Consider the following 11,242-nt stretch of genomic DNA (forward strand, 5'->3'; position numbering starts at 1 on the left):
ATTGTCTAATGTTTGGTACAGAAAATGCAGGATGTCTCATTTCACTTGTGCTGTTATTTATTTTTCTTCATTTATAACAAAGTAATTTTTGTCTCTATGTTAAAATGTTAAATACATATCCTCTATTACATCCATCATTTGAATTAATCATAAAAGTTTATGCTAAAGGATCAGTGTGTCGGATTTAGAAGCATCAGGCAGTGAGGTTGCAGATTGCAACCAGTACCCCTCCCCTTCCAGGAGTGTAGGAGAAGCTACAGTGGCCATGAAACCCACGAAAAATGTGAAAGGCCCTCTCTGGAGCCAGTGTCTGATTTGTCTGTTCTGGGCTACTGTAGAAACATGGTGGTGCAACATGGCGGGCTCCATGGAAGAGGACGTGCTCCCTTTGTAGATATGAAGGGCTCATTCTAAGATAACAAAAATACAACGATTCTTATGGTAAAACATACTTATGAATATTATATTCCATTTCTGCCTAGTCTGTTCTGCTAGATGCCACTAAATTCTACACACTGCACCTTGAAAGTATCCTAAAACGCCTCTAATCCACAGGATGTCAGGATCAGTCAGTTTAACCTCTAAAATAATGATTGCCAACCTTGGGAGTTGAAAGTGGTTGCAAGACAAAACATAAGATCATGAGATGATTAACTGGATAAGAAAGTAGAAAAAACATATTTCTGCTGCACCAAAGTCAGTATTTTTTCACATATTCCTCGAATCCTTTCTTTTGTTTTGGATAATTCTGGATAATTTTACCTAAACAATTTATTTACATAAAACAAAAGGTAAAAAATCACTCTTTGGTTGAATTGTTCATAACCAGTAGACACATGCAACCAGTGACGAGGACCTGCAAGTAGACGTTGCTTCACCATGGGCCACAAGCCGGAAAGGTTGGAAACCACTGCTCTAACACATCTTGCCTATACTGTCTGCTAGTTATGTGTCAAATAAAGAGCATAAACTAAGAACTCTACCATAATGTAAACAAGCAACAATAGGAATTTAGAGAGCAAAAAATACAATTAAATTTGCTAGTGTAGAAATTAGTTTTTCTGTAACACTTTACTTAGCATCCCCCTATTTAGCATTTATAAACAGTGCATAAACAGTCAAAAAAAATATTTATTTTAACACATTATAATTTAGCTGTTGGCAGATATAAGTGTTTATTACAGCATTAACAACTGTAGGCCTGCCGTAAGTGATGTCTGGTGTATAAACAGATAATGACTGACAATATAGTAAAACAGTTGTAATAATATTGAATGTGTCTTCATATTAGAAGCTATAATTGATGACAAATATTGTACATTACTAAACACTTCAAAATGTCCTTGGGCTATATCTGCTTATAACTATATTGCGTTATAGTGTGTTGTAAACTATTTATTATGTTTGTATACTGCTTATAAATGCTAAATAGGGGGACTTAAAGTGAAGTGTTACTGTTTTTAAAGCCCAATAATTGGAGACATTCACCACTCTTAATACAGTAAACCTTTATCTGAACTGTCATTTGTCAATGTTATTATAATTTATTTATATATTTGTTGATAATTTGCTGACTCATATAGCATTCAGCAGCACCCTACAGTGTCGGTGAGGATGTCCTGGAGAGTCTTGAAGAATCTTTGCAAATGCAAATTATTCAAATTTCCAAAAAGACTAAAAATGTGTTTGCACCAGGGAACAACATATTAAACTGTTAGAAGTGTGTGTGTGCTGCTGCTGCTGCTGCTGTTCTCTTTCTCCCCTTCTCTCAGTGTTTTCCTTGTTCAGTAATCTTTTATTTATACTAAAATGTGTTGTTGCTCTGTCTGGAGATGTGCTGCTGCTATCTTGGCCATGAAAGACGTCCTTTATCTCAACAGACTAAACCTGTGGGAGAAAAGTGAAATAAATAGAGGAAAAATACACATATAGGCCTACATGTTGAGTCCCATGTGAGACTAATTAAAGTTATCTGGTGTTGGATCATCTGTGGGGTGTGTGAAGTCAGAACAAATACCTGACTAATGGGGAGGTTTGCCAGGTTGATTTGATAGAGCAGCACTGCAGAGGGACACTCAAAGGAGAGCTTGACAGCCATCAAACATCAAAAAAAAAAGAAAAAAGAAAAAACTCATGACGCACCTGCGTTAAGTGTTGCAGGAGTAAGTAGAGTTCTACAGCAAAAGGCTTTACATTCATTTCAACCAACCAACTCATATCTTTCTGTATTTCTATCATTTTGTCATTTTGTCAACATTGTTGTTGGCACAGAAAATGCTGGAAGCCTAATTTCACAATTTTTACTTCTACCACTAAATTCAATCATTGCGTAATCTTGTTCTTACCTATTCCTTCTGGGACTTTTCTCCATTGTCACAGTGCATTGAGTTCAAAACTGAAAAAGCAACACCCTCTTCTACAAGAGGAGACAGAGCTTCAGGGAGGCTCTGTCATATGTCAACCTTGGAACCTCAACTCTGCTTTGACAGCCAAAATATAGTTCATTGTTTGTTTTTTAACATCCTTGGCACATGTCTTGCTCTTGAATTCTGCAAGTGAAGAATAGATTCAGGTAATGAACCAGATTGTGCATCTTTTAGACATTTCAACAGCTTATATTGTAACATGCACACAGTTGTAAGAGGACAACAAAACCTTACATTCATGCCAGAACAACAGGGAAACCCGGCACATATGCAAGCTGCTGTGTGCTGTAACAGATTTCAAAGTATGACAGTAAATTACTTGGATACACAGAGTCCAGTTTTTACTCTCTACTCATGGCGTAAGGTGTGTGTAAATTGTTGAAATAGGTATCACATCACAGCCTTCATGGTACAATCTCAATTGTGCCCTTTTATCTAGAAGGAACCGCTGAGAGCCTTGGAAATGTTTCTGACTTCAGCATCGATTAGCGTCAAATCTGCAGTGCTGCTCCTGTGTCACTTGTGATTAGGTGTCCTCCAAGACGATCTGCAGGAAAATTTGCCAGGCCCTGTGTACCCCGCACACCCGGCCATGTCGCGAAGCTCTTCGACGGTTAGATAATCAGCCCAGATATGAGTTGAAAGGATTGTTGTGAAATTCATACACAGCACTTGTGTAAGATCAACAACACAGGATGTGACATGGATTCAGCACAAATATATGTAGAAGAATGGTGATGTTAATAAAAATACTGATAATAATAATATATCAATATATATAATCATAATCACACCAGATCTTTTGCATTTAAAGGAATAGTTCAACATTGTGGGAATTATGCTTATTCACTTCCTTTCTGCAAGTAGGATGAGAAGATAAACACCACTCTCATATCTGTACAGTGAATATAAAGCTAGCAGCCAGCCAGCAGCAGCAGCCAGTTAGCTTAGCTTATAAAGATAAGAAACAAAGAGAAACAGCTAGCCTAGTTTGGTCTACCAGCACCTCTAAAGCTCACTATTAAGCAAATCTCATTTACAAAAAATCAAAGTGTAAAGATAACATGCTGTGTTTTGGGGTTATGTGCCTATGTGACTATTTCTTGGCCAGGAGTAGTCACTTGGTCAAAATAACCTCAACTTATTGTTTTTACAATTTGGTTTTTGTATGGATTAAACGACCAAAATATTAAGTATTAGTTACTGAACTTCAGAGGTGCTAGTAGTTCTCTTGCTGATATTAGCTCCAGACCACTGAAAAATGAAATTATGAATTAAGAGAAAGAAAAACTGGAAAAAATGTTTCACTGCACTTTGTCCTGACAATCTTAAACACACAATACTGCAAACACTATAAACAAGTTAGAGTCAATCTATGATTAAATAAGAAAGTCCGATCATTCCTGAGTAGATTTTGATCATATGTTTATTTTGATTTCAAAAATGCTGTATGTACTGCAATTCCTTGGTCTATATTTCCATAGGTAGAGTATTGCAGTGATTTGATGCTCTCTCATAGAAAAGGCTGCTTAAAATGCTGTATTGTCTATATATGATAAATGCAAACTTCATTTAATAATGCCACACTCCTGAGTTCTTTGCATTTATATTGAGGGGGCTCAATGAGGAAGAAAAGGGAATTTTAAGCGAAGAAAGTATCAATCAGAATCAATCAGAAGGTGGATTTTCTTGTGTCTCAAGATTATTTTACATTTCAGTTCTCCTCTTCTGAAATCTCTCGAGAGGATGCGCTGCTTAGTAATTTTTATAAAGCCACGTGTGTTCATTGGCCTCTTCTGGACACGCAGGGACTCAGGAGAGCACCGCTTCCTGCGACTAGCACACTGAGCACCACTGGAGAACGATTGCGTAACCATGACAGCCCCTCAGCGGCTGATGCATAATCTTGACAACTGTCTTGGTGTGTTGCTGATACAGTAGATAAGAGTTAGAGAGAAGACGAGTGGACAGGGAAGACAGCGGGTCACAGGTCAGGCGTCGCTGCGTCAGAGATTTTGTCATTTTCTAAATATACAGCATATCAAAGCATTTTATTAGCATTCTGTAAAGCCATGAGTAAAGTTGTTGTATGAGATAAAAGGTCAGAGCCTGCAGTAGTTTGTGTCACATTATTTGATGTTGTTTTCAATTCAACACTGAACAGGCAAGTCTCTGTTTCAGGTCTGGTGTCATTATTAATTTAAGAAGCCTGTCATTGTTCTTCCATAAAACACCACTAACATCTAACTAGTCCTGGTTTAGAAAGCCACCAATTTTCTGTTGAGGCAGATTTACAGTCCAGCAAAATATGGCAATCTCACCCTCACACAAAGACAATCTGTCCGTGTGTTACTGTGGCCAAATTTGGACTTGAGTTTCCGACTTCACTGGTGTGCCTGCAAGCCTTGCTCTGTCATGGAAAAATTGTGAATAATATCCCATCATTTAAATTTCTAAAAAAGGTGAGTTTCTATATATATTTTGGCTACACATCTGCAATCCTAATTTGACCTTCATTCCTTGATTATAAATGTACTCCTCTCTAAATGTGACCTTTCATTCACATATAAGATTTCCAAAATGGAAAGAATGTTATTTAAATATTTAAAGGACAAGCTCTGCCTGGAAGTCTTGCTTTGTGTCTGGAGTTCATGGTACAATAGCTGATGTTTATTCTATTCTTGTATTAAGGCAATAAATTACAGTCTAGTAAATCAATATATATAAACAATGCCAGTAATATGGAGCCAGTCATTCAACAGGGAAGGTCATACTGCAGGCATAGGATGAGCTTGTTAACATGTGACAGTAATGACACAAACCAAACAACTGCAATTTCTGTTCTTTTATGTTAATCCAGCTACAATAGTGTTACAGTAGTGTGAACGGTAATTCCCAACCATGGGGTACTCACATAGACTGTAAAAAACTATGGACGTTGCCACTGTGAGGTCACCCATTGGTTTCTGAAGAGCAGTTTTGAAGCTCAAAGTGGGCAGATCCTGCCGTCACTATCTTGGCAGGGCCTGACTCTGCCTAACTCCCAGCTAATCCAAGATAGGCAAAAAGGTGGAGCTGAGCAGGCCGAATGAAGTCTGGTTCCTGAAACACGCCCACCTAACACCTAACAAGCTAGGCCATGTGGCTAACGCTGTGGTCTTCTTGCTCCCAGTTGGTACCATTACTGCCGCACCTTACATTACTTACGGTAAATTAACCTGAAACTATAAAACAAAACTTGAAATAATTATATATGTTATTGAGATTATACTACACAAGCTTAAAATGCTTCAGTGTTTTTTTGAATATGTGATTGTGATCATTTGCAAGACTAGATTTTGTTGAGACTTGCAGAAATTTGGCCACGAATCAGCGTATTGTTTATTTAATACATATCTAATGAAAAATTTGAAGGTAATCAAGTAACTTGAATTCAGATGTCCTTATAACTTTAGTTATGAGTCGTTTATTTGGATGTCACTTGATAGTACTTTTAATAAACGTATAATCGCTTTGCATCGGGGTTACATAAGTTGATGTTAATAAGCTAAGTTGCATGTGATGGTAGCCATTTAGTATCCTTGCAATAAATATTTTATTGATACAGGCCTGCAAAGCCATAATTATTATTGCTGCTTTTTCAGCCTAGTAAGGAATGATACCAAACAGGAAATTTGAAACACTGTAGTTCAATTCTCAGTGTGCATAACGGCTTACTTTAAAGATTATAGTTCCCCACACCACTATTGCAAAGTGAGTATATTTATGGTTTTGACACTGATAGAAGTCCGTGGGGGAGTGAAACGTATGTGTCCTGCTATTGACAGCACTGTGTGAGATTATTATCTAGAATATGACTGTTGAGAAAGAAAGGCACTTTCATATTTGTTACAAGATGTTTATTTCTTTCAGTGCATCGGTCCTTGAGGTCATGGCCACCTGTGACGTTCACTTTTTGGACCCTTGGTACTGTTCTGGTCAAATTGACCTGGGACGTTATTGGGGTTTGAAAAGCAATACAGAGATAAAAATCTACATATATCTAACAAATATTGTCTCTCTGAATTCCAAACAATATAGATAACATATATAATTAATATTTGCAATTTATCTCTGCTAGATCACATTTAATAATGGAAGTGTCATTCAGTTTTTGTTATGAAGTTATAATTTGTGAAAAAAAATTCCACTATAATAAAGACTTGGGTGGCATAAATCATGCTTATCTAGGAAAAATTGAAATGAAACAATGTTTTCATTTACGTTTATTATTTTGATTTTCACCTTTATTTTACTATAATCAAAGCCGTAAAACCAATACAGGTGAAGAACAACAATAGAAACACGAGAACCAAACTTAGATTGTTTTAGTCATTTTTCTTTATTGGCTCCATCAACATGAGACTATCCAATATGGAACTCAACATTAACATGATGTAGAGTTATTTATCTGTTTTGTCCCTCCCCCAGTGCGAGGGGTACAGTGCGAAAAAGTTTAGAATGTTTTGGAATAACATTGTGCAGGTTCCCACTCTGTAGAAGGAAAAGACAGAGGGAAAGCGGGAGCAGACAGCTTCTTCGTGCTTGGATTGTAACAATGTAGTCTCTCTCTCTATCTGTGTGTGTGTGTGTGTGTGTGTGTGAGTGAGTGAGTGAGTGAGTGGGTGAGTGAGTGAGAGTGAGAGTGTGTGTGTGTGTGTGTCTGCGTGTCTCTGTGTGTATGCGGGTCAAGTTGACCCAAACATCGTATGAAAGACATAAATGTGTTTGGGATTGTAGCATGTGTGTTTTTTTTTTCATTTACATGTTCTTCAAAGAAAATAAGCTAAGGCCACGAAGTTTCAGATTGAAAAACTGTATCTTTGTATCATTTTTTCGTTTTTAGTAAAATTTGACCCAAACACCACTTGAAGGTTAAGTAGAAAGTGAAAATACTCCCACACAACGTTTCAGACTTCTGACCTTTCTCAAGACATTGCCTTGAAATGTCTTGAGAAAGGTCAGAAGACCGAAATGTTGACAAATAATGCAGAGCCCATTTCTGTTTGCTTCACTTACTACTTGAAGATAACTATGAAGCCTTACACCCAGCAGCAGAGCCTGAGAAGGTTTCAGAGAGTGCCTTTTTATTTGCTGCTCTGATAGAAGTCTAGTTTAAACACAGAAGAATGTGACATATCCAAACAAACCCGTGGGTCAGGTGCTGGATAAAAGGGCTCAAAGTGCAAAAACAAAGAATTACCTGCACACTCAATAGTTTTTGAAGCGCCCTATAAGGTATAATTTATTTGTGACGTTGCAAAGTTATCTCAGTAATAGATCACAAGCTGTAGTAGCTGATAGCTATCAGTCCAGTTTTATGAATGTGAACAAAGGTGTACCACAGGGCTCTATTTCAGGACCACTTTTTTTTCACAATTTTTATAAATGAATTAGGAGAAAACCTTAGGAACAGCAAAATTCATTTGTATGCAGACGACGTTATTCTCTATACAACAGCACCCTCTGCTGCTCAAGCTGTTCAAAATATTCATTTTGACTTCTGTGCTGTACAGCAAACTTTACTTGATATTAAATTACTGTTAAACTCAGATAAAACTGAATGTATGTTGCTTTCTAAAAAATTAACTGTGCCAAGGATGTAAATATTAACAGTCTGGATGGTACACAAATTGAAAGAGTATCCTCTTACAAATATCTTGGTTTCTGGATTGATGGTAATCTGTGCTTCAAAAAGCATATTAATGAACTAACTAAATCACTAAAAGCAAAATTGGTATTCTTTTACAGAACTAAGACTTGTTTTACCCAGAACTGCAGAAAACAAATTATTCAATCACCTTTTTATCCATTTCAGACTACAGCGATACAATTTAGATGCACATTCCTGCTGCTACACTTAAATCTGTAGATTCAGTATATCATTCGGCTCTTAGATTCATAAGCGGAGATAGCTTTAGAACACAGCATTGTATATTATAGGAGAAGTTGGGTGACAATCGTTGGCAGTGAGAAGGGAACAACACTGTATTCTATTTATTTACAAAGCACTACTGAGCAAACTTTCTACGTATATCACATCTTCTCAATTATAGATCACTATCACACTACACTAGATCCCAGTATTATTTGGTTCTTGAAGAACATCAGGTTAGTACTGAGGTTGGAAAATTAGCTTTTAAATATTTCACTCCCCAGAAGTGGCACAATTTGCAAAAGCTTGCTAAAATGGAACAGCTGATCCCTTTCATTCATTTCAAATGTCTTTTGGCAGATTTGGTACAGTATGAATGTATGTGTTTTCTATGAATGATGTTGATGTCTTTGGTTGAATGTCTTTGAATGTTGTCTCTATTTATATGTTTGCTGTAAATCTTGTTGTTTGTTACTTTGAATTTGTACACTGTAAATTTTGTTTTTTATTTTCTGTATGTTCTGTATTCAGGGCAGCCTTGGAAAAGAGAGCATGCTCTCAATGGCTCCTCCCTGCAGGAATAAAGGTAAAGAAGAAATAATAAAGAAATGCAGTGATGCAAAAAGAAACATAATCAGGTGATCAAATGCACCTCTGGCAAATAGGTGCATTCTATCAGCAGATTGTGTGTGTATGGGTTTTTGTTTGTTTTTTTCTTTACTCTTAAGTATATTTAGTCTGATCCATATTATATAACAAAAATAATAACCACTACACAAGCAACAGTTTAACAAATTTTGCATTCACAAAAACATCCATAGTAAAGGTTACAAATTTACAATTTTTTTTATTACTTAAGTACACTTGATATAAACGAAAATATGTGTAACAGTTGTAATAGTATTATAATGATAGAATCTGTCCCCTGGATTTTTCATGTGACAGTCAAATGCATAGTTTTTCAATGTCATAATCACTTATGGAACACACAATTGACATGAGTTTAGTAAGTTCTGTAAGTGTTAAGGACAACAATGGAAAAAAAATTGAATGCAACGGACAAGCTTAGTCTTCACTGAAGTCACACATAACGACACATCAACAATTAAAACAAACAATTTCAATATAGCCTGTGTTAGTAAACGTTAAGCTACTTTGCACAATTCCTCCTGAAATGCAGGCATATCATCATCTGTCAATGTTTCAGCCCACAGCTGATCACAATCAGTTGGTTTCTGGAGTGTAATAACCTTAAAATGCCTAAAATGTTTGGGTTCATTGGCCGTCAAATTTTACGTTACTGTGTAGCTTCAATAACCAACTCCAGCTCAACCAATGACGTATTCAACATCTAGGTTAACATTATTTCTGGAACCATGCTGGAATGTGACATTAATATTTTTAAGTAACACACACCTAATTGTAATTGCACGCAGTTCAGTTTTTAATGTACCTAGACAAGACTAGCATTAATGTTATGTTAACATTACATTGCCTATATGACAAGTTTAATATTAACATTGCATAACGTTAGCTAACTAACGTGGTGGACCTTTATTTTCCCAACGTTAGATATTTGCATGGAAAATTCTCCTAAAGGAACGGACACCACAACACAGCTGAGAGGTCAAGTTCAGTGACTCGAACATGGACTTGAATTAGCTGAGGTGACACCTAGCAGACAGCTAGCAGCTAGCTAGTCACCCATGACTGCACCACCTGTCACTCAAAGTGGCCGCACCCTTAATTATGCTTATTAGATGGCTTTGTTGTATACTTGATTCTGATTGGTCATTTACAGCATTCTATAGTCTGTTATTTCTGAATAGCAGACTGCTGCTATGAATAACAGACTGTTGCTATGGACACAGTTCTGAGACTCTGGAGGACCACGTCCAATCATATCAATCCGCAAAAAGAAGTCTGATAAAATTACCAACTGTAGCTCATTGGCAACCCTGTGGCAAAAAAAAACAACTATTGGGCTCCAACCATTACAGAAAGGAAAAAATGCAGCAAGATCTTGTTCCCCAATCCAGGCAACAGCAGCAGATCTGGTGGGCGCCTCTCCTAACTTAAGCGATAAGCAGTAGAGATACTAGTAATATTGTCACCAGATGTAACATTAGAAACAATTGTGTTTCCAGGTGTGTCAACTGCATAGCCTCAGCAAGAAGGAAATGCAGAGATGAATGAGGACAGAAACGTCAACATCAATATTTCCAAAGAAGTCCCATTCACTTTGTCTCACTTCACCATCAATGAAAATGATTAGTTTAACGTGAATTATAAAGCTAAGTAAGCTCATCTTAAGAAGGCTAGAGTTTACGGTGCTATGGATGCAGATCTAACCGTAAAATCTAACAGACTATTTTTTTAGTGGAAGCAATAAAATCATTTTTAAATCAATAAAACCATTTTAAATCAATATTTTGTGTCAAATTGTTGATTTCTTTAGTAAATAGTCGTGTAATAAGCGGGATAATGTACAGCAAGCGGGTGATTATTACGAAATGAACCCCTTCAGAGTGATTCAGTTTATAATCCATTCACAAGCAATTTGGAACATACAGTATACATGGTGTCGATGAAGTGTACATGATGAAGGGACCTGAGTTCATCTGACAGAGCTGTGGGGCTACAGTTAACAATATAGATAATAAAACCAATGTAGATCAGTTTCTTGTATTCTTGTATAATTTATATGTTCAGTGAGAAAAAGAGGTCTGACAATAGGTGTCACATAATGACCTTTTCATGCGCACTGTACTGTGGTCTCATCACACTGTGCTGTGCAACAACGACGTTAGTTGTGATAGTCTTCAGCACATGTTCCTTTCAGTTTTATTTTGAAAATGTTGTAAGTCCAGTAAGAGGGCTTCCAGGAATATGCTGGAAATAA

At 36.7% G+C, this 11,242-nt stretch overlaps 1 long non-coding RNA gene across 1 annotated transcript; it reads left to right on the forward strand.

Moving 5' to 3' along the window:
• The first annotated feature begins 5,569 nt into the window (after positions 1 to 5,569).
• On the forward strand, positions 5,570 to 10,768 carry LOC137169445 (uncharacterized). Its single transcript, XR_010924459.1, has 3 exons — positions 5,570 to 5,634; positions 8,872 to 8,926; positions 10,488 to 10,768. It is a non-coding gene; the product is annotated as an uncharacterized lncRNA (long non-coding RNA).
• The last annotated feature ends 474 nt before the right edge of the window (positions 10,769 to 11,242 follow it).

This window comes from Thunnus thynnus, chromosome 18, assembly GCF_963924715.1.
Source record: "Thunnus thynnus chromosome 18, fThuThy2.1, whole genome shotgun sequence".
Taxonomy (NCBI): Eukaryota; Metazoa; Chordata; class Actinopteri; order Scombriformes; family Scombridae; genus Thunnus; species Thunnus thynnus.